The 24,735-nt window shown below is 45.5% G+C and overlaps 2 long non-coding RNA genes across 10 annotated transcripts; one reads left to right on the top strand and one right to left on the bottom strand.

The window, feature by feature from the left end:
• Positions 1-1,854: 1,854 nt before the first annotated feature.
• On the bottom strand, positions 1,855-17,178 carry LOC308674462. 9 transcript variants are annotated; one of them, XR_014027878.1, is made up of 7 exons: positions 17,075-17,178; positions 16,297-16,379; positions 15,721-16,053; positions 15,072-15,240; positions 5,474-5,612; positions 4,493-4,890; positions 1,855-4,340 (listed from the first exon to the last, which is right to left on the bottom strand). It is a non-coding gene; the product is annotated as an uncharacterized lncRNA (long non-coding RNA). The 9 variants fall into 9 exon arrangements; XR_014027879.1 differs by having other exon boundaries at positions 15,815-16,053; XR_014027880.1 differs by lacking the exons at positions 15,721-16,053; positions 16,297-16,379 and having other exon boundaries at positions 17,058-17,086.
• LOC308674463 lies at positions 11,605-19,242 on the top strand. Its single transcript, XR_014027887.1, has 3 exons — positions 11,605-12,295; positions 17,039-18,270; positions 18,355-19,242. It is a non-coding gene; the product is annotated as an uncharacterized lncRNA (long non-coding RNA).
• The last annotated feature ends 5,493 nt before the right edge of the window (positions 19,243-24,735 follow it).

Below are 24,735 nucleotides of genomic sequence, written 5' to 3'. Positions count from 1 at the left end.
CATTAACCCGCATAAACCACCATTGACCCCCATTAACTGCACTGACACCTATTAACCCCCATTAACCTTCAGTAACCACCATTAACCCCCATTAACCTTCATTAGCCACCATTAACCCGCATAAACCACCATTGACCCCCATTAACTTCATTAACACCCATTAACCCCATAAACCACCATTGACCCCCATTAAGTGCATTAACACCCATTAACCCCCATTAACCTTCATTAACCACCATTAACCCCCATAAACCACCATTGACCCCCATTAAGTGCATTAACACCCATTAACCCCCAGTAACCTTCATTAACCTCCATTAACCCCCATAAACCACCATTGACCCCCATTAACTGCACTAACACCCATTAACCACCATTAACCTTCATTAACCATTAACCCCCATAAACCACCATTGACCCCTATTAAGTGCATTAACACCCATTAACCACCACTAACCTTCATTAACCCCCATTAACCCCCATAAACCACCATCGACCCCCATTAACTTCAATAACACCCATTAACCTTCATTAACCCCCATTAACCCCCATAAACCACCATTGACCCCCATTAACCTTCATTAACCACCATTAACCCCCATAAACCACCATTGACCCCCATAAACCACCCTTGACCCCCGTTAACTTCATTAAAACCCATTAACCCCCATAAACCACCATTGACCCCCATTAACTTCATTAACACCGATTAACCCCCATTAAACCCCTTTAACCACCATAAACCACCATTGACCCCCATTAACCTTCATTAACACCCATTAACCCCATTAACCTTAATTAGCCACCATTGACCCCCATAAACCACCATTGACCCCCATAAACCACCATTGACCCCCATTAACTGCACTAACACCCATTAACCACCATTAACCACCATTAACCCCCATAAACCACCATTGACCCCCATTAACCTTCATTAACTACCATTAACCCCATAAACCACCATTGACCCCCATTAACTTCATTAACACACATTAACCACCATTAACCTTAATTAACCACCATTAACCCCCTTAAACCACCATTGACCCACATTAACTGCATTAACCACAATTAACACCCATTAACCCCCATTAATGCCCATAAACCACCATTAACCCCATAAACCACCATTAAGTGCATTAACCCCCATTGACTCGCAATTTATTCCATTAAAACCCATTAACCGCCATTAACAACCATTAACCCCCATTGACCACTATTAATCCTATTAAACCCCATTAACAACAATTGACCATTATTAATCCATTAACTCCCATTAATAACTATTAACCCACATTAAACCCCATTAAGCACAATTGAAGTTGGGGGGGGGGAATGATTAAGAAGGACGGACCAAAAGGCCCTGGGGGACTGCAAATTTGACGGACAGGAAGTCCGCCATGCTGAGAACCGAAGTAAGCGGGGATGATAAAAAAGGACGGACCAGCAGGCCCTGGGGGACTGCAAATTTGACGGACAGGAAGTCTTTATGATGGGAACGGAAGTTGGAGGGATAATTAAAAAGAACGGACCAAAAGGCCCTGTGGGACTGCAAATTTGACGGACAGGAAGTCCCCATGATAGGAACGGAAGTTGGAGGGATAATTAAGAAGGACGTACCAATAGGCCCTGGGGGACTGCAAATCTCAACGGACAGGAAGTCGGCCATGATGGAAACGGAAGCTAGCGGGATGATAAAAAAGGACGGACTAGAAGACCCTGGGGGACTGCAAATTTGACGGACAGGAAGTCCCCATGATGGGAACGGAAGTTGGAGGGATAATTAAGAAGGACGTACCAATAGGCCCTGGGGGACTGCAAATTTTAACGGACAGGAAGTCGGCCATGATGGAAACGGAAGTTAGGGGATGATAAAAAAGAACGGACCAAAAAGCCCTGGGGGACTGCAAATTTGACGGACAGGAAGTCCGCCATGATGGGAACGGAAGTTGGAGGGATAATTAAGAAGAACGTACCAATAGGGCCTGGGGGACTGCAAATTTGACCGGACAGGGAGTCCGCCATCCTGGGAACGGAAGTTAGGGGGATGATTAAGAAGAACGGACCGGAAGTCAGCCATGATGGAAAGGTAATTTTTCACAGGCCCGGGGGACGGACAGGAAGTGCGCCATGCTCTGTGAAAGGGGACGCTCTGCCCTTTGTTGCTTCGCTTATCGGAGTCCCGATGCTAGGCAAAAGGCCTACGACGTCCTCAATGATAATTCTATGGGACGGAAAACCGTGCCCTCCTGTGGTAAAACCGGGTATTGCGGCCTCCGAAGGAAATAATCCTTTTTCAACGGCGTTTTGAGGTTATTACCTTTCTTTATTATTACCGCCTTATTAATATGAATAGGGGGACGGGTGACCCTTTTGCTGAGACACAGGCGCAGAATAAGAGGACCTAATATTGATATGGTTTGATTAATAAATAATAATAATCTTAAAACGCCACTTGAAAGGTTGATTTATTTTGGTGGCTGCTACGCCGGCGTATACCACAGGAGGGCACTGTTTTCCGTCCCTTAGCGATAGCGGCGTTGAGGCCTTCGAAAAGGTTTACCGTGGTCTCGGTGATAATGTTATGGGACGGAAAACTGCCCTCCTGTCGTCAAAGCGGGAGTTGCGGCCGCGAAAATAAAAAAATATTTTTAGTAGCGTTTTAAATGGACGGTCTACTAACTTGTTGATCGGACGTGAATTCCGCCGTGCCCGCAAGGTCGCCGCGAAAGGAACTTGGGCGATGACTAAGAAGAAATGACCGCAAGTCGGCCGTGATGGAAAGGTCCTATTTCAAAGAACTGGAGGACGGCCGATATCGACGAACAGGAAGTGCGTCGGGCACAGAAGGTCTCTCGGAGATTATTCGTGAAGAACGAGCCGGCTGACGCGTAGAATAGTGACGCTTTGGCTGACGCTCTGCGCTTTTGGGGGCTTCTCTTCTCGGTGTCCCGATCTTAGGCGAAAGACCTCTATGTTAATGGTGTGGGACGGAAAACGGTGCCCTCCTGTGGTCAAACGGGGTATTGCTGCCGCCGAAACAAAAAATCCTTTTTAATGGCGTTTTAACTTCTCCTTTTTATTAATGCTTTATTATTACATATGAATATTAACGCCTCGTTATTAATATTAATGTTAAAACGGAACCCGTTTGCTGCAACGCAGGCGAGGAAGAACAAATCCTTCTTCAGAAGCCTTAAAGCGAATTAAGCCTTACGTTGGCCTGTTAATAATTTTAATAATATAGAATGATTTAAAAATGCCGTTAAAAAGGTTTTTTTTATATTTTTAATGTATTTATTTTTTGACGGAAGGATTCGGAAAGTTATCTTGCTATGCAAAAAACGTTTTGTTGCGTCCTTGTTAATTTCCCAGGAAATTACTGGTTAACGATATGGGAAATAGCGGATACTAGCAGAATTGCTAAATTTTGAGAAGCGTGGACCTGATCGATAATTGGGATGGAAACGCTGGGGAGCTTACGTAAAACGGGAAGTTGAAGTAAGGTTTCTTTTTAAAAGGAGGGCTTCCTAACGCGTCTTCGTTTAGAATGGTAGATTTGTGACCGTTTGACTATTTTAAATTATTCCGGTTGTGTGTGCGTTCTTACGCGTGTGGGAATGCAAATTCAGACTGACCCTTCCGCACGCAAGCAATTGTCTTTTTCTGAAAATTCCCCGCTTATCTTATCTTTAGAATATGAATAAATTAATTTTAATGCTTGGCCGTTGCAGAATGCAGACAAATGCGTCTTCGCCCGATATTGGTTTGTTGTTGCCTTTTCTCCAGATCCTCACCTTTAGGCTTTAATTATATCGATAAAATAAAAATTAAAGTACTCCTGGTTTGATTTTTCAATCTAATTATTTAATGTTATTTTGACTCCTATATATTATACAAAATAGGATTTGGAATGAGACGTCATATTTTACCTTCTTAAGATATATCTATGTGCTATGTAGGCTTACTTTCCACAAATGTACTTTTCTCATTAAAAATGATTTTTTTGTTCCCTAGCGATATGTTCCGTGTTTAATATTTTCAAATGGTTTCTTTGTATGTTTCAGTCGTCCGAGTCGTGGTTATCCCAAAGATCCTTTTTCCAGACGCAAACGGAATCCCGTTCGTTTCTGAAGATGTTTCGCCTCTCGTCTGAAAACCCGCTTCGCCTCTGATTAGATAGTGGGGAATGGAAGGATTTATATTACCTGCGGACGGCTGGTCCTTTTAGAGTCTCTTCAGATCTTTCCACCGACTCGGTTTCCACAAAGACCGAACCCCGTCCTCTCACGCTGGCTCCACAGACTTATTTCTCCATCTACAGCTGCAGCACGTGACTATACATATAACAATATTTTTTTCTCGGTAAATACTAAAACTTTACTTCTCATCAGCTTTCACATAGATTTACAGAGAAGGCAGGAGATGAAAGCAGCAAAAAATGGGTTGAGGAAAGAAGAGCAGATCAAAGCGGAACAAAAGAACCCACCTGCTTGGAGACAAAAAGGCACAGCTGCAGCAAGTCTGCATCCCGGGAGGCAGAAGGGCTTGGCCTCCAGGGCGCAGGCGAGGAGGCCTGCCCGGCAGTAGCGAGGGCGGCAGCTTGCCTGAACGAACAGGTTTCACGCGTTGACCCGAGTGGGAATTTGTGGTTTCCTGAATCGGCCGCACCGGCCTGGTGTACGCCTCGTGTTAAGCCGAGACCGAATGCTGGGGCTACCGTGATCTAGGAAGCCCCTGAAGTCTTCCGTGGATGGTCTGTCGAAGGCTGGTTGAACGAAACTTCCCGAAGCCAACCACGTTGGCGAGGACATGACCAATCGGGCAATAGATGTTTTCCTTCGTCTCTAGGCCGTGTGGGTGAAGCAACTCCTCTTCTACTCCTGTCTGTTAAGAGAAGTGAATTATGAGATCATCTTGTTTAAATTTTTTGCTTGTGGATTGGAAAGGCAAACTGAGACACCAGAGCCTCAAACTGAAACTGCGGGTGAAAAAAGTCCACTTGGGGAGAATATAGAGTTGCTTAAAAGCTTACAATTTATGTATTGTTTTGTTTTCTTTTTAGCAAAACATCTTTCCTCTTGCTTCCTTCTCGTAGAGGATGGGCTTCCCTGTGGCTCACAAAGCTCTCTGTGACTACAGAGCAGCCCTCTGGCTAACTGCTCCCAGACTGCTTTTCAGTCAATAAGGGTCTCTGTGGATATTCTGCTACTAACTAGCGTAGACAAAATCTGGCAGAGCGTAACAACGTTGTGGCGGTATTTTAAAAGGCAAATCTTTGATTTTAAACAAAGTATCGGCAGGGGCCTGGAAAGTTTGTTACTCCCTCTGTGAAAAACGCAGATGCCGCATTATATCTCAAGAACAAAATAGATCGTTACAGCATTGGCAGCGCCAGAAGCGATGGAGAGTGCTGCTGAGAAGATCAGAGCGGACCGTAGGCACGTAACACAAAACACCGGCTCCTTACCTCTAAACTCCAACCTCTCGCTGCCCCCCGTGGCCGAAAGGATAGGGTGGTCACCTTGGCGTTTAACTTTCCAAGGGGCAGGCTGATCAAAGGTCTTCGCAGAAGAGCTCCGTGCCTGCATCAACTGAGCGGCCTAGTTCTAGAAAGTGGGAGCAACGAGTGTTACACAGACTGCTTTTTGCCCAAAAAAGGGCTAAAGACAAATGCAAAACAGCTACTGAAGTTGCCCCTACGCTCGGAAAAACAGTGCTGACTCAATAGGACCCAAAATACTATCAGAAACACCCTGGGTTTTCTTATGCCGCCTGCTTGCTGCGAAGCTACCTGCTTGCCTGTCTCGTGTCCTCCTTTCTGTTTTGGATTCTGCTGCTAAGAGGGCCCTGGAGGTCATTTCTGACTCCCACCCACCCCCGGCCAGAAAGTAAAGCATCGGCCCCTAGGAAAGGCCTTCTCTGCATACCTACCGGACTCTGTGACAGGACCCTGGAGAGCGGCTCTTAACTGAGTTTCCACATGAAGCTTAACCTGATGCTTAATTTGAACTAATTTCAGTGGCATAATTTTGCTCCCATTTCCACTTTATGATGTGAAATGTGATGATGTGCTTCAACCCAAAAACCTAGAACTAAGGAGAAACTTCCTGACAGTTAGAACAATTAACCGGTGGAACAACCTGCCTCCAGAAGTGGTGAATGCTCAAAAACTGGATGTTTTTAAGAAGAGACTGGGCAGCCATTTATCTAAAATGGTATAGGGTTTCCTGAGCATGGGGGTGGACTAGATGACCACCAGGGTCCCTTCAAACTCTGTGGTTCTGTAAGTTCTGCCTAAGCAGGGGATAGGACTAGATGACCTCCAAGGTCCCTTCCTATTATTATTATTATTATTATTATTATTATTATTATTATTATTATTATTATTATTATTATTATTATTATTATAAAGAAACTATTATTATTATTATTAAAAAGAAACGTATGTACATACAATCTCCTTAAAGAAATAGCAGGGCAGGTCAAGCAAAACTATTCTTGAATGAAAACATCTTCGTTTGGTGGACGGGGGTCAGCGGGGTACACTTTTAAGAGGAACCTATTAAGACCTTATACAGAGAAGTGCCATACCGCTCGTTCTTCTACATCCGGGAGTGGGGCACTGGGAAAACACCATCAAACGGCTGCCTTGCTTGACAGCCTTCGAGGAGACCCCCGAGACGGGACGGAACGCCATTCCGGACCTGGACGCCAAAATACCTTGAGTGCCGGCCCCGGCTCTAAAAAGGAGCTCCGCGATCTTTGCAGCACAACAGAAGGCGCGGCTGAGCTAACAAGAAGTCCGCCATGGCGAGAAAGTCGCAGCGAAAGGAAGTTGGCCGGGAAGACTAAAAGGGACGGACAGGAAGTCGGCCATTCCGAGGTCTTTGTAAAAGGGGACGCTCTGCGCTTTGTGTTTTCGCTTCTCGGTGTCCCCATCCTAGGCAAAAGGCCTACGACGGCCTCAATATTAATTCTATGGGTCGCGAAACCGTGCCCTCCTGTGGTCAAACCCGGTATTGCGGCCGCCGAAAGAAATAAACCTTTTAAATGGCATTTTAAATCTACGGTCTAACGTTGATCGGATGTGAAGTCCGCCGGGCCCAGAAAGTCGCCGCGAAAGGAAATTGGAGGATGACTAAGAAGAATGGACCGGAAAACGGCCATCGTGGAAAGGACAGGAAGCCCACCATGCCGATGTCTCTCTCTGAAACGAAGTTAGGGGAATGATCAAAAAGGACCGGAAGTCAGCCGTCATGGAAGGGACCTATTTCAAAAGTCATGGGGGACGGCCGATATCGACGGACAGGAAGTCAGCCGGGCCGAGAAGTTCTCTCGAAGATTACACGGGAGGAACGAGACGGCGCACATGCGCAGAAGGCCGACGGGAGCGGCTCATCCTTCTCGAGGAAGTATAGAGCGGCAACGCTTTGGCTGGCGCTCTGCGCTTTGGTGCTTCGCTTCTCGGTGTTTCCAACCTAGGCAAAAGGCCTACGGGGGCATCAATACTAATGCTATGGGATGCAAAAGCGTGCCCTCCTGTGGTCAAACCGGGTATTGCGGCCGCCGAAACAGAAACCTTTTTTAATGGCGTTTAAGGTTATTTTTCTCTATCATTATTAGTAATAACTTCGAAAAGGCCTACGATGGCCTCCATGCTAATGCTATTGAATAGAAAGGTGGTTTTTCAAAGGCCCTGGGAGACGACGGATTTCATCGGACAGGAAGCCCACCATGCCGAAGTCTCTCTCTGAAAGGAAGTTAGGGGAATGATCAAAAACGGAAGGACCGGAAGTCAGCCGTGATAGATAGGTCCTATTTCAAAAGTCTTGGGGGACTGCCGATATCGACGGACAGGAAGTTCGCCGGGCCGAGAAGGTCTCTCGGACATTACACGGGAGGAACGAGATGTCGCACATTGCAAAAGGCCGACCGGAGCGGCTCGTCCTTTTCGGAGAAGGGTAGAGCGGCGACGCTTTGGCTGACGCTCTGCGCTTTGGGGCTTCGCTTCTCGGTGTCCCGATCCTAGGCAAAAGGCCTACGGGGGCATCGATACTAATGCGATGGGACTGAAAAGCGTGCCCTCCTGTGGTCAAACCGGGTATTGCGACCGCCAAAAAGAAATACACCTTTTAAATAGGATTTTAAGGTTATTATTCTCCATCTTTATTATTAACGCCTTATTAATGTTAATATTGATAATAATGCATTATTGATATTAATAGGGTGACAGATGGCTGAGACACAGGCACAGAATTAAATGGTATTAATAAGGTTCTATTAATAAAGAATAATAATCTTACAATGCCATTTAAAAGATTTATTCCATTTGGTGGCTGCCGTACCCGCTTGGACCGACGGAGAACACGGTTTTCTGTCCCTTAGAGATAGCACTGAGGCCATCTAAAAGGCATACTACGATGCCCACGATTGCTAATGCTATGGGACGGGAGACTGTCAAAGCATATATTGCAGCAGCCACCAAAAGAAAGAAACCTTTTAAAGGCTTTTGAAGCAGGATTCCTTCTTCTGTGCCTGTTCTGTACTCCTTGGGGGACTGAAAATAGTGTCCTGTGTTCCAGTCACAATTAATAAAACTTTTTAATGACATTTTACGGTTATTTTTCTGTATCTTTATTATTAACAACTTATTATTAATAGGGCAACGGGAGGTCCGTTTGCTGCAACGCAGGCACAGACGGAGTCCTGCTTCAAAAGCCTTAAACCAAGTTAAGGAGGACTATGATGCCCTATTAATATTATTAAAGTTTAAATAATAAGGAATAACCTTAAAATGCCATTTAAAAGATTTATTTCTTTTGGTGGCTGCCAAAAGAATCTCAGAAGATTTAAGAATAGGGTAATTGTGCATCTCTTGGACTGAGCTACGACCTGAAACCTATACTGATGCTTAATTTGAACTAATTTCAGTGGCGTAATGTTGCTCTGATTTTCACTTGATTTAAAAACAAAAGTACTGCTGTTGCAGGCAGGCACCGTTACAGTTATGCTTCTGTATTGTTTTATTTTAAAAGTGTGGACGGCAATTAAGCCTGATGATTTGCAAAATTTGATTTAGAGTTATGTTTATTCCTAGAGTGTAGCACGCTAAGGTTTAAGATGTAATCTATGTTTATAGTTATTTCTAATTTTACATTTGTTTCTAAGTTATTTTTTATCTAGGCAGCTTTTGTTTCTTCTACCGTCAAAGTTCTTCACGAAAAACACTAACGTTGTAATCTATAAACATTAATGCCATTGAAATCGGTCTTAAAAGTACACAAGAGGATTGTTCAGAAATCAAAAGTTCGCCAAAGGACATGCGTTCTTATCTTCTCTAAATGCCTGCAAACTGGGGCCCGCGAGCACCATCCGAAGATTCTGCTGCACGGCCTGGCAGGCACGCCAGAAAGGGCCCTTCCCGGTAGACTGCCAAGCTCTGCTCCTGGGAAGGCCCTTGGAAAGGTCCCTCCTGCTATTTCCCACCAAAACTGCAATATTGAGAGGGGTGGCCGTCGCGACCTCACACCGTGTTTCCCCGCTGCCTCTTGCTCCTGACTCGACTCCCAACCTTACTCAATTTCCATCCCCAACTCTTTAAAAGGAAAAGCCTTAACCTTGCTGAAACAGCAAAAAAGAAAAAAAAAATCCTCAAGGACAACTTATCTGTTTTCCTGAGTTCCTTCTTAACAGCCACTGCAGGGCAGGTCACCCATCCGGGGGAGGCTCTAGGCTGCAAATCCAGGGAACGTAACCTTCTTTCTCCACTGCCTTTCGGCCTGCAGGCCTTTGTAGGACTGGCCTCTTACCCTTCCTCCTCACCCACAGGACTTCTACCTCAGTCAGTGCAGCTGTGATTGGGGAAGTTAGCAAAATTGCAAGCTGGACTCTGCAAAGACCCAAGTCTCCTGTTGCCCCCAGAGACCTGCTTTTCCTTTCTTTTACCTCTGGGCGGTGGGCGGGCTTCCCCCTCCCTGCAACCTGGAGAGGAAAGGGAGGAATCTCCTGCCCTTCCTAACCCTGACTTGCTTTGCACAAAGTTCTACAAAGTTAGATGGATGGCAAACAAATCAATAAATTCCATGAGTTCCAACTTCTCTCCCACATTTTATCCATACTTTCAATGATAAACCTTTAAGGCACCAATATGTTATATACATTTTCAAAATAAATTATATTTATTTTTATATCAATTTATATTTACCATTTCTTAATAAAAAGTACACAATTTATTTCAATTATAAATTTAATATTCAATGTACATTAATATAGACATCTCAAAGGGATATCCTTTAGAACAGTGTTTTTCAACCTTTTTTGGGCAAAGGCACACTTGTTTCATGAAAAAAATCACGAGGCACTCCACCATTAGAAAATGTTAAAAAATTTAACTCTGTGCCTATATTGACTATATATAAAGTAATTCTCTTGAATAGGAATCAAATAAACACAAAGAAAGTATTTTATAATTACTTTTCAATTTTTCCCACGGCACACCAGGCAACATCTCGCGGCACACTAGTGTGCCGCGGAACAGTGGTTGAAAAACACTGCTTTAGAAACATCAAATATAAACATAAACACCCAGATGCAAACAAAGTCATTACTAAAAGCCAACATGGGTTTGTCAAAAACAGATCCCGCCAGACAAATCTTACTGCATTCTTTGACCAAGTGACAAAATTAGTGGACCAGAGGAATGCTGTGGATATAATTTACCTGGACTTCAGTAAGGCATTTGATAAAGTAGAGCACAACCTACTACTTGATAAGATAGAAAAATGTGGGTTAGACAGCATCACCACCAAATGGATTCGTAGCTGGCTGACCCGGCGTACTCAGTGTGTGGTCCTCAAATGAACCACATCGACATGGAAGGAAGTGTGTAATGGGGTGCCCCAGGGCTCTGTTCTGGGCCCAGTGCTCTTCAACATCTTCATCAATGATTTGAACCAGGGGAAAGATAGGGAACTCATCAAATTTGCAGACAACACCAAGCTGGTAGGAATAGCCAATGCTCCAGACGTTAGGCTTAAGATACAGGAGGATCTGGACAGACCTGAACACTGGGCACTATCTAACAAAATGAATATGAGGCAGCAGCGTGCTGCAGGTGCCAAAAAAGCCAAAACAGTGCTATGCTGCATTAACAGAGGGATAGAATCAAGATCAACTGAAGTACTAATACCTCTTTACAATGCCTTGGTAAAGCTGCACTTGGAATACTGCATCCAGTTTTGGTCACCACAATGTAAAAAATATGTTGAGACTCTAGAAAGAGTACAGAGAAGAGCAAAAAAGATGATTAGGGGATTGGAGGCTAAAACATATAAGGAACAGTTGCTGGAATTGACGCGGTGGCTCAGTGGGTTAGGACGCTGAGCTTGTCGATCAGATGGACGGCAGTTTGGCGGGTTGAATCCCGAGTGCCGCGTAACAGAGTGAGCACCTGTTACTTGTCCCAGCTTCTGCCAACCTAGCAGTTCGAAAGCACGTAAAAAATGCAAGTAGAAAAATAGGAACCGCTACGGTGGGAAGGTAACAGCGTTCCGTGCACCTCTGGCGTCTAGTCATGCCGGCCACATGACCACGGAGACATCTTCGGACAAGCACTGGCTCTTCGGCTTTGAAACGGAGATGAGCACCGGCCCCTAGAGTCGGAAACGACTAGCACGCATGTGCGGGGAAACCTTTACCTTTACCTTACTTTAATGAAGAGAAGGATGAGGGGAGACATGATAGCAGCGTTCCAATATCCCAGGAGCTGACACAAAAAAGAGGGAGTCAAGCTATTCTCCCAAACGCCTAAAGGCAATGGATGGAAACTAGTTAACGAGAGAAGCAACCTGGAACTAAGGAGAAACCTCCGGACAGTTAGAACAATTAACCAGTGGAACAACCTGCCTCCAGAAGTGCTGTATGCTCCAACACTGGAAGTTTTTAAGAAGAGACTGGACAGCCATTAGTCTGAAACGGTATAGGCTTTCCTGCCTGAACAAGAGGTTGGACTAGATGACCTCCAAGGTCCCTTCCAACTCTCTGGTTTTTTAAGGTCTCCTGCTTGAGCAAGAGGTTGGACTGGATGGCCTTCATGGTCCCTTCCAACTCTTGTGATTCTGTAAGTTCTGCCTGAGCAGGGGGTTGGACTAGATGACCTCCAAGGTCCCTTCCGATGATGATGATGATGAAACGTAAATACGTACGATCACCTTAAAGAAATAGCACGGAAGGTCAAGCAAAACTATTCTTGAATGAAAACATCTTGGTTCGGTGGACAGGGGTCAGCGGGGTACACTTTTAAGAGGAACCTATTAAGACCTTATACAGAGAAGCGCCACTCGTTCTTCTGCATCCGGGAGTGGGGCACTGGGAAAACACCATCAAACGGCTGCCTTACTTGACAGCCTTCGAGGAGACCCCCGAGACGGGACGAAACGCCATTCCGGACCCGGACGCCAAAACACCTTGAGTGCCGGCCCCGGCTCTAAAAAGGAGCTCCGCGATCTTTGCAGCACAACAAAAGGCGCGGCTGAGCTAACAGAAAGTCCGCCATGGCGAGAAAGTCGCAGCGAAACGAAGTTGGCCGGGAAGACTAAAAGGGACGGGCAGGAAGTCGGCCATTTCGAGGTCTCTGTGAAAGGGGGCGCTCTGCGCTTTGTGGCTTCGCTTCTCGGTGTCCCGATCCTAGGCAAAAGGCCTACGACGGCCTCATTCTTAATACTACGAGGCGCGAAACCGTGCCCTCTTGTGGTCAAACCCGGTATTGCGGCCGCCGAAAGAAATAAACCTTTTTTAATGGCATTTTAAATCTACGGTCTAACTTGTTGATCGGACGTGAAGTCCGCCGGGCCCAGAAGGTCGCCGCGAAAAGAAGTTGGAGGACGACTAAGAAGGATGGACCGGAAAACGGCCATCGTGGAAAGGTCGTTTTTCAAAGGCCCTGGGGGGGGGCGGCGAATTTGCTAGGACAGGAAGTCCGCCGTGCTGAGAAGGTCTCTCACTCTCTGAAAGGAAGTTAGGGGAATGATCAAAAAGAAAGGACCGGAAGTCAGCCTTGATGAAAAGGTCCTAGTAGAAAAGTCCTGGGGGACGGCCGATAGGAACGGACAGGAAGTCCGCCGAGTCCAGAAGGGCTCTCGGAGATTACACGGGAAGAACGAGACGGCGGACGTGCGCAGAAGGCCGATGGGAGCGGCTCGTCCCTTTCGGGGAAGCGTAGAGTGACGACGCTTTGGCTGACGCTCTGGGCTTTGGGGCTTCGCTTCTCGGTGTCCCGATCCTAGGCAAAAGGCCTACGGGGGCATCGATACTAAAGCGATGGCACGGAAAAGCGTGCCCTCCTGTGGTCAAAGCGGGTATTGCGGCCGCCAAAAAGAAATACACCTTTTAAATGGGATTGTAAGGTTATTATTCTCCATCTTTATTCTTAACGCCTTATTAATGTTAATAGTTAATATTAACGTATTATTGATATTAACAGGGTGACAGATGGCCATTTTCCTGAGACACAGGTGCAGAATTAAATGGCCTCGTATTAATAAGGTTTTATTAATAAAGAATAATAATCTTAAAATGCCATTTAAAAGATTTCTTTTGGTGATTGCCGTACCTGCTTGGACCAAGGGAGGCCATGTCCCTTAGAGATAGCACTGAGGCCATCGAAAAGGCGTACTACGATGCCCTCGATTGCTTAACGCTATGGGACGGAAAACTGTCAAAGCGTATATTGCAGCCACCAAAAGAAACCTTTTTAAGGCTTTTGAAGCAGGATTCCTTCTTCTCTGCCCGTTCTGTAGTCCTTCTGGGACTGAAAATAGTGCCGTCCTATGTTCCAAGCAGCCACAATTAATAAACCCTTTTAATGGCATTTTACGGTTATTCTTCTGTATCTTTATAATTCACACCTTATTATTAACAGGGCAACGGGAGGTCTGTTTGCAGCGACACAGGCACAGAAGGAGTCCTGCTTCAAAAGCCTTAAACCAAGTTAAGGAGGACTATGATGCCGTATTAATTAGCTTTAAATAATAAGGAATAACCTTAAAATGCCATTTAAAAGATTTCTTTTGGTGGCTCCCAAAAGAATCCCAGAAGATTTAATAGGGTAATCGTGCATCTCTTGGACTGAGATACGACTTGAAACCTATCCTGATGCTTAATTTGAACTAATTTCAGTGGCATAATGCTGCTCTGATTTTCACTTGATGATGTAAAAAGCAAAAGTACTGCTGTTGCAGGCAGGCACTGCTACAGTTAAGCTTCTGTGTTTTTTTATTTTAAAAGTGTAGACAGCAATTAAGCCTAATGATTTTTGAAATTTGATTTAGAGTTATCTTTATCCCTAGAGTGTAGTACGCTAAGGTTTAAGATGTAATCTATGTTTACAGTTATTTCTAATTTTACATTTGTTTCTAAGTTATTTTATATCTAGGCAGTTTTGTTTCTTCTACCGTCAAAGTGCTTCACAAAACACTTAACACTGTAATGTATAAACATTAATGCAATTGAAAATTACACAAGAGGATTGTTCAGAAATCAAAAGCTCGCCAAAAGAGATGCGTTCTTACCTTGTCTCTAAATCCCTGGAAAGTGGGGCCCGGGAGCACCATCTGAAGATTCTATTACATGGCCTGGCAGGCACGCCAGAAAGGGCCCTTCCCGGTAGACTGCCAAGCTCTGCTCCTGGGAAGGCCCTTGGAAAGGTCCCTCCTGCTATTTCACACCAAAACTGCAATATTTAGAGTGGTGGCCGTCGCGACCTCCCACCGTGTTTCCCGCTGTCTCTTGCTCCCAACTTGGCTCCCAACCTTACTCAATTTCCATCCCCATCTCTTTAAAAGGAAAAGCCTTAACCTCACTGAAACTGACAAAAAAGGAAAAAATCCTCAAGGACAACATTTGTTTTCCTGAGTTCCTTCTTAACAGCCACAGCAGAACAGGGTAGGTCACACATCCGGCGGAGGCTCTAGGCTGCAAATCCAGGGAACGTAACCTCCTTTCTCCACTGCCTTTTCCAAAAAGCTGAAGCTTTCACCCTGCAGGCCTTTGTAGGACTGGCCTCTTACCCTTCCTCCTGGTCCACAGGGCCGCTAGGTCAGTCAGTGCAGCTGTGACTGGGGGAAGTTAGCAAAATTGCAAGCCGGACTCTGCAAAGACCCGAGTCTCTTGTTGCCCCCAGAGACCTGCTTTTTCCTTCTTGTACCTTTGGCCGGTGGGCGGGCTGTTTCTTGCAACCTGGAGAGAAAAGGGAGAAATCTCCTGCGCTTACTAACCCTGACTTGCTTTGGACAAAGTTCTACAAAGTTAGATGGACGGTAAACAAATTAATAAATTCCATGAGTTCCAACTAATCTCGTCTCCCCGTTTTATCCACACTTTCAATGATAAACCTATAAGGCACCAATATATTATATACATTTTCAAAATAAATTAATTTATTTTTATATCAATTTATATTTATCATTTCTTAATAAAATGTACACAATTTATTTCAATTAGAAATTTAATGTTCAATGTATAATAATATATAGATATCTCTAAGGGATATCCTTTAGAAACATCAAATATAAACATAAACACCTAGATGCAAACAAAGTCATTACTAAAAGCCAACATGGGTTTGTCAAAAACAGATCACGCCAGGCAAATCTTATTGCATTCTTTGACCAAGTGACAAAATTAGTGGACCAGAGAAATGCCGTGGATATAATTTACCTGGACTTCAGTGAGGCATTTGATAAAGTAGAGCACAACCTACTACTTGATAAGATAGAAAAATGTGGGTTCGTAGCTGGCTGACAGGCCGTACCCAGCGTATGGTCCTCAAAGGAACCGCATCGACATGGAAGAAAGTGTGTAGTGGAGTGCCCCAGGGCTCTGTTCTGGGCCCAGTGCTCTTCAACGTCTTCATCAATGATTTGGATGAGGGGAAAGATGGGGAACTCATCAAATTTGCAGACGACACCAAGATGGCAGGAATAGCCAATACTCCAGAAGATAGCCTTGAGATACAGAAGGATCTGAACAAACCTGAAGACTTGGCACTATCTAACAAAATGAAATTCAATGGTGAAAAAAGTAAGGTTGTACATTTAGGCAGGAAAAAACAAATACACAGGTATAGTATAGGGGGTACCTTGCTCGATAGTAGTGACTGTGAGAGGGATCTCGGAGTCCTAGTGGACAATCACTTAAATATGAGCCAGCAATGTACTGCAGGTGCCAAAAAAGCCAACACAGTACTAGGCTGTATTAACAGAGGGATAGAATCAAGAACATGTGAAGTAATACCTCTTTACAATGCCTTGGTAAGGCTGCACTTAGAATACTGCATCCAGTTTTGGTCGCCACGATGTAAAAAAGATGTTGAGACTCTAGAAAGAGTACAGAGAAGAGCAACAAAGATGATTAGTGGACTGGAGGCTAAAACATATAAGAAACAGTTGCTGGAATTGGGTATATCTAGTTTAATGAAGAGAAGGACGAGGAGGGACATGATAGCAGCGTTCCAATATCTCAGGGGCAGCCACAAAGAAGAGGGAGTCAAGCTATTGTCTCAAGCGCCTGAAGGCAGGACAAGAAGCAAGGGATGGAAACTAGTCAAGAAACTAGAACAATTAACCAGTGGAACAACCTGCCTCCAGCAGTGCTGAATACTCAACACTGGAAGTTTTTAAGAACAGACTGGTCAGCCATTTGTCTGAAATGGTATAGGGTTTCCTGCCTGAGCAGGGGGGTGGACTACATGACCTCCAGGGTACCTTCCAACTCTCTGGTTCTGTAAGGTCTCCTGCTTGAGCAAGAGGTTGGACTAGATGACCTCCAAGATCCCTTCCAATTTTTTATTATTATTATTATTATTATTATTATTATTATTATTATTATTATTATTATTATTATTATTATTATTATTAAAAAGAAACGTACGTACGTACAATCTCCTTAAAGAAATAGCAGGGCACGTCAAGCAAAACTATTGAATGAAAACATCTTGGTTCGGTGGACGGGGGTGAGAGGGGTACACTTTTAAGAGGAACCTATTAAGACCTTACACAGAGAAGAGCCATACCACTCGTTCTTCTACATCCGGGAGTCGGGCACTGGGAAAACACGTTAAACGGCTGCCTTGCTTGATAGCCTTCGAGGAGACCCCCGAGACGGGAACGGAACCCCATTCCGGACCCGGTCGCCAAAAACCTTGAGCGCCGGCCCCGGCTCTAAATGATGATGATAACTTTATTGTCACTTTGAATGTACACCAATCGGCATACATCAAAATGAAATTTCGTTGCATACAGCTCTCAAAGGGTCACCACCTCCGATATATACTTCTTGTTCGTGGCCCGCTCAAATTTCACATTGTCCACATTGTTCACAAAAAGGAGCACCGCGATCTTTGCAGCACAACAGAAGGCGCGGCTGAGCTAACAGGAAGTCCGCCATGGCGAGAAAGTCGCTGCGAAAGGAAGTTGGCCGGGAAGACTAAAAGACGGGCAGGAAGTGGGCCATTTCAAGGTCTCTGTGAATGGGGACGCTCTGCGCTTTGTGGCTTCGCTTCTCGGTGTCCCGATCCTAGGCAAAAGGCCTACGACGGCCTCAATATTAATGCTATGGGCGTGAAACCGTGCCCTCTTGTGGTCAAACCCGGTATTGCTGCCGCCGAAAGAAATAAACCTTTTTAATGGCATTTTAAATCTACGGTCTCTAACTTGTTGATCGGACGTGAAGTCCGCCGGGCCCAGAAGGTCGCCGCGCAAGGAAGTTGGAGGACGACTAAGAAGGATGGACCGGAAAACGGCCATCGTGGAAAGGTCGTTTTTTCAAAGGCCCTGGGGGGCGGTGAATTTGCTAGGACAGGAAGTTCGCCATGCCGAGAAGGTCTCTCTCACTCTCTGAAAGGAAGTTAGGACCGGAACTCAGCCTTGATGAAAGGTCCTAGTACAAAGGTCCAGGGGGACGGCCGATATGAACGGACAGGAAGTTCGCCGGGCCGAGAAGGGCTCTCGGAGATTACACGGGAGGAACGAGACGGCGGATATGCGCAGAAAGCCGACGGGAGCTCCTTGTCCCTTTTGGGGAAGTGTAGAATAGCGACGCTTTGGCTGACGCTCTGCGCTTTCGTGCTTCGTTTCTCGGTGTCCCGATCCTAGGCAAAAAGCCTATGGGGGCATCAATACTAATGCGATGGGACGGAGAAGCGTGCCCTCCTGTGGTCAAACCGGGTATTGCGGCCGCTAAAAAGAAATACACCTTTTAAATAGGATTGTAAGGTTATTATTCTCCATCTTTATTCTTAACGCCTTATTAATGTTAATATTGTTAATATTTAGGCGTTATTGATATTAACAGGGTGACCCCCGAGACGGGACGGAACCCCATTCCGGACTTAAAGGGACGGACAGGAAGTTCGCCATTTCGAGGTCTCTGTGAAAGAGGACGCTCTGCGCTTTGTGGCTTCGCTTTTCGGTGTCCCGATCCTAGGCAAAAGGCCTACGACGGCATTATTAATGCTATGAGGCGCGAAGCCGTGCCGTCTTGTGGTCAAACCCGGTATTGCGGCCGCCAAAAGAAATAAATGCTTTTAATGGCATTTTAAATCTACGGTCTAACTTGTTGATCGGACGTGAAGTCCGCCGGGCCCAGAAGGTCGCCGCGAAAGGAAGTTGGAGGATGACTAAGAAGGATGGGCCGGAAAACGGCCATCATGGAAAGGTCGTCTTTCAAAGGCCCTGGGGGGCGGCGAATTTGCTAGGACAGGAAGTCCGCCATGCCGAGAAGGTCTCTCTCACTCTCTGAAAGGAAATTAGGGGAATGATTAAAAAAAAGGACCGGAAGTCAGCTGGGCCGAGAAGGGCTCTCGGAGATTACACGGGAGGAACAAACGGCGGACATGCGCAGAACGCCGACGGGAGCAGCTCGTCCCTTTCGGAGAAGCGTAAAGTGGCGACGCTTTGGCTGACGCTCTGCGCTTTGGTGCTTCGCTTCTCCGTGTCCCGATCCTAGGCAAAAGGCCTACGGGGGCATCGATACTAATGCGATGGGACGGAAAAGCCTGCCCTCCTGTGGTCAAACTGGGTATTGCGGCCGCCAAAAAATACACCTTTTAAATAGGATTGTAAGGTTATTATATAGGGACGCGGTGGCTCAGTGGGTTAGGACGCTGAGCTTGTCGATCGGAAGGTCGGCAGTTTGGCGGGTCGAATCCCGAGTGCCGCGTAGCAGAGTGAGCGCCTGTTACTCGTCCCAGCTTCTGCCCACCTAGCAGTTCGAAAGCATGTAAAAATGCAAGTAGAAAAATAGGGACCACTACGGTGGGAAGGTAACAGCGTTCCGTGCGCCTTTGGCGTCTAGTCATGCCGGCCACATGACCACGGAGATGTCCTCGGACAAGCGCTGGCTCTTCGGCTATGAAACGGAGATGAGCACCGGCCCCTAGAGTCGGAAACGACTAGCACACATGTGCGGGGGAACCTTTACCTTTTAAGGTTATTATTCTCCATCTTTGTTATTAACGCGTTACTAATGTTAATATTAACGCATTATTGATATTAATAGGGTGACAGATGACCATTTTCCTGAGATACAGGCGCAGAATTAAATGGCGTAGTATTAATAAAGTTTTATTAATAATGAATAATAATCTTAAAATGCCATTTAAAAGATTTATTTCTTTTGATGGCTGCCGTACCTGCTTGGACCAAAGGAGGGCATGGTTTTCTGTCCCTTAGAGATCGCACTGAGGCCATCGAAAACGACCTTGATTGCTAATGCTATGGGACGGAAAATTGTGTCAAACTATATATTGCTCCAACACTGGAAGTTTTTAAGAAGAGACTGGGCAGCCATTTGTCTGAAATGGTATAGGGCTTCCTGACTGAGCAGGGGGGGTGGACTAGATGACCTCCAGGGTACCTTCCAACTCTCTGGTTCTGTAAGGTCTCCTGTTTGAGCAGGACTTGGACTGGATGGCCTTCATGGTCCTTTCCAACTCTGTGGTTCTGTAAGGTCTGCATGAGCAGGGGGTTGGTTGGACTAGTTGACCTCCAAGGTCCCTTCAAATTTTATTATTACATTATTAAAAAGAAACGTACATACGTACAACCTTCTTGAAGAAATAGCGGGCATGTCAAACAAAAGTATTCTTGAATAAAAACAGCTTGGTTTGGTGGTCGGGGGTGAGCGGGGTACACTTTTAAGAGGAACCTATTAAGACCTTACACAGAGAAGAGCCATACCACTCGTTCTTCTACATCCGGCAGTCGGGCGCTGGGAAAACACTACTAAAAACGGCTGCCTTGGTTGTCAGCCTTCGACGAGACCCCCGAGACGGGACGGAACCCCATTCTTGACCGGGACGTCAAAAACCTTGAGCGCCGGCCCCGGCTCTAAAAAGGAGCTCCGCAATCTTTGTAGCACTACAGAAGCCGCACCTGAGCCAATAGGAAGCCCGCCTAGGCGAGAAAGTCGCTGCGAAAGGAAGTTGGCAGGGAAGACTAAAAGCAACGGACAGGAAGTCGGCCATATCGTGGTCTCTGTGAAGGGGACGCTCTGCATTTTGTGGCTTCGCTTCTCGGTTTCCCGACCTAGGCAAAAGGCCTACGACGGCCTCAATATTAATGCTATGGGACGCGAAACCGTGCTCTCCTGTGGTTAAACCCGGTATTGCGGCCGCCGAAAGAAACAAACCTTTTTAATGGCATTTTAAATCTACGGTCTAACTTGTTAATCGGACGTGAAGTCCGCCGGCCCAGTACTCGCCGCGAAAGGAAGTTGGAGGATGAGTAAGAAGGATGGACCGGAAAATGGCCATCATGGGAAGGTCATTTTTAAAAGGCCCTGGTGGACGGCGGATTTGATAGGACAGGAAATCCGCCATTCCGAGAAGGTCGATCTCTCTCTCTCTCTCTCTCTGAAAGGAAGTTAGGGAAATGATCAAACAGGAAGAACCGGAAGTCAGCCGGGTCGAGAAGGGCTCTCGGAGACGGCAGACATGCGCAGAACGCCGACGGAGCGGCTCGTCCCTTTCTCCTTGGAAGCGTAGAGTGGCGACGCTTTGGCTGACGCTCTGCGCTTTGGTGCTTCGCTTCTCGGTGTCCCGATCCTAGGCAAAAGGCCTACGGGGGCATCAATACTAATGCGATTGGACGAAAAAGCGTGCCCTCCTGTGGCCAAACCGGGTATTGAGGCCGCCGAAAGAAATAACCTTTTAAATGGAATTTTAGGATTATTATTCTCAATATTATTAACGCATTATTATTAATATTAAAAGGGAAACTGGTGGCCCGTTTGCTGCAATACAGGCACAGAAGAAATAATCCTGCTTCAGAGGCCTTAAACCTAATTAAGTCCTATGATGGCCTATTAATATTGATAATTTTAATAAAGAATAATTTTAAAACTCCGTTAAAAAGGTTTATTTATTTTTGTGGCTGCTATACCTACTTGGACCACAGGATGTCACGGTTTTCCGTCCCCAAGAACTGCACAGCTGTCATAGAAGGACTCCTGTTTCAAAAGTGTTGAACCTAGTTAAAAAAAGACTACAATAGCTGCAATAGACAGAGAATAATCTTAAAATACCATTAAAAAGGTTTATTTCTTTTTGTGGTTGCAGTACCTGATTTGACCACAGGATGGCACGGTTTTCCTTAGCTTAGCATAGCATTGAAAAAAAAAATAAAAATAAAAATTGAGGTCGTTAAAAAGGCCTAGGAGGACCTCAATGCTAATGCTATGGGAAAGCTCTGCCATCATGTGGACAAAGCGGGTATTGCAGCCACCAAAATTAAACCCTTTTAATGGCATTTTAAGATTACGGTATTCTCTATCTTTATTAAGAGTGTTAACACCTTATTAATAGGGCTATGGGAGGCCCATTTACTGCAACGCAGGCACGGAAGAAGAAATCTGATTCAAAAGCCTTAAACCTAGTTAAGAAAGCCTAGGATGGCCTAGTATTAATATGGTTTTATTAATAAAGGAGGGAAGCGAAAGGCTAGGGAGAAAAAGAAAGATACCCCCAGTTGAATGCAGAATTCCAGAGAATAGCTAGAAGAGATAAGAATGCCTTCTTAAATGAACAGTGCAAAGAAATAGAAGAAAAGAATAGAATAGGGAGGACCAGAGATCTCTTCAAGAAAATTGGAGAGATGAAGGGAACGTTTCGTGCAAAAATGGGCATGATAAAGGACCAAAATGGCAGGGACCTAACAGAGGCAAGAGAGATTAAGAAGAGGTCGCAAAATTACACAGAACTATACAAGAATGAACTTAACGTCCCTGATAACCACAATGAGGTGGTCACTGACCTCGAGCCAGACATCCTAGAATGTGAAGTGAAGTGGGCCTTAGAAAAACTGAGCAACAACAAAGATAGTGGAGGTGATAGTATTGCAGCTGAGCTATTCAAAATCTTAAAAGACGACTCAGTAAAAGTGCTACGCTCAATTTGCCAGCAAATTTGGAAAACTCAACAGTGGCCACAGGATTGTAAAAGATCAGTTTACATTCTAATTCCAAAGAAAGGCAGTGCCAAAGAATGTTCAAACTATCGCACCTGTTATGTATTGGGCTCAATGGTAATATCACGTGGGTAGCTGGAGCAGCTAACGGCTCTCCAGCAACCAAGACTACAAGTCTCCAGTGCTTCTATTGGCTGTCCCTAGGCGGCAATGGTTGCTTCAAACCTATTGGCTGCCACTTAGGGGCTAGACCACAAGTCTGCAACCTGCGGCTCCGGAGCCGCATGCGGCTCTTTCAGCCGTCTCCTGCGGCTCCCAGTCCTCTGCCATGTGCAGTCCAAAAAAAAAGTGGGACTAAAAAGGTTCAACCAATCAATTCAAATATGTAGGGTAGGTGCATATCTCGCCTTGCTCCATTCTTCAGTCAAACCCTGTTCTGCGCATGCGCACATGTACGCGCATGCGCACACATTATTTGCGACTCCCAGTTTTTCCTTTTGTGAGGGAACCAGTTCCGAGTGGCTCTTTCACTGTTTCAGGTTGCTGACCCCTGGGCTAGACTATAAATTGTGGCTAGTTACAGCCCAATTCTCAGTTCAGATTCTGCAAACAATAAACCATGAGCTTTCCTAAACTCACTTGTCTCTTCATTCCTGCGCCAAAGAACCCGCTACACAACAGCACCATTGCACTCATTTCACATGCTAGTAAAGTTATGCTTAAAATCCTACAAGCTAGACTCCAGCAGTATGTGGATTCAGAACTACCAGAAGTACAGGCAGGATTTCGAAGAGGCAAGGAACTAGAGATCAAATTGCCAACATACGCTGGATCATGGAGAAAGCTAGGGAGTTCCAGAAAAACATCTACTTCTGCTTCATTGACTATGCTAAAACCTTTGATTGTGTGGATCACAACAAACTGTGGCAAGTTCTTAAAGAGATGGGAGTACCAGACCATCTTATTTGTCTCTTGAGAAACCTATATGCGGGTCAAGAAGCAACAGTGAGAACTGGACACGGAACCACTGATTGGTTCAAAATTGGGAAAGGAGTCCGGCAAGGCTGAATACTGTCGCCCTGCCTATTTAACTTATATGCAGAGCACATCATGAGAAAGGCAGGGCTAGCTGAATCAAAAGTTGGAATTAAGATTGCCGGGAGAAATATCAACAACCTAAGATATGCAGATGATAACACTCTAATGATAGAAAGTGAAGAGGAACTAAAGAGCCTCTTGTTGCGAGTGAAGAAGGAGAGTGCAAAAGTTGGGTTGAAACTAAACATTAAGAAAATCAAGATCATGGCATCTGGCGCTCTCAATTCCTGGCAAATAGATGGGGAAGAAATGGAGGTAGTGACAGATTTTATTTTCCTGGCCTCCAAGATCACCGCAGACGGGTACTGCAGCCAAGAAATTAAAAGATGCTTGCTTCTGGGGAGGAAAGCCATGGCAAATCTAGACAGCGCACTAAAAAGCAGAGACATCCATCACCCTGCCAACAAAAGTGCATATAGTCAAGGCTATGGTCTTCCCAGTTGCAATGTATGGCTGTGAAAGTTGGACCATAAGAAAGGCTGAGCGCCAAAGAATGGAGGACTCCTGCGAGTCCCTTGGACTGCAAGGTGATCAAACCGGTCAGTCCTAGAGGAGATCAATCCTGACTGCTCTTTAGAAGGCCAGATCCTGAAGTTGAACCTCAAATACTTTGGCCACCTAATGAGAAGGAAGAACTCACTGGAGAAGAGCCTAATGCTGGGAAAGATGGAGGGCAAGAGAAGAAGGGGACGACAGAGAATGAGGTGGCTGGATGGAGTCACTGAAGCAGTAGGCGTGAGCCTAAATGGACTCCAGAAGATGGTAGAGGACAGGAAGGCCTAAAGCAGGGGTCTTCAAACATGGCCCTTTTATGACTTGTGGACTTCAACACCCAGAATTCCTCAGGCAGCACGCCTGGCTGAGGAATTCTGGGAGTTGAAGTCCACAAGTCATAAAACGGCCAAGTTTGAAGACCCCTGGCCTAAAGGAACATTGTCCATAGGGTCGCGATGGGTCGGACACGACTTCGCAGCTAACAACAACAATATTAATAAATAATAATAACCTTAAAATGCCATTAAAAAGGTCTTTCTTTCTTTGGGTGGCTGCTATTTTCCGGGCCCCGGAATGGATGCGGAAGAATCCTGCTTCAAAAGCCTTAAAGCAAGTTAGAAAGGCCTATGATAGCTTCCATAGATGCAGAATAGTCTTAAAATTCCATTGAAAGGTT

This window comes from Vipera berus (assembly GCF_964194415.1).
Source record: "Vipera berus genome assembly, chromosome: 14".
NCBI lineage: Eukaryota > Metazoa > Chordata > Lepidosauria > Squamata > Viperidae > Vipera > Vipera berus.
The sequence above is the reverse complement of the archived record's forward strand: the minus strand, read 5'-3'. Positions and strand labels throughout refer to the sequence as shown.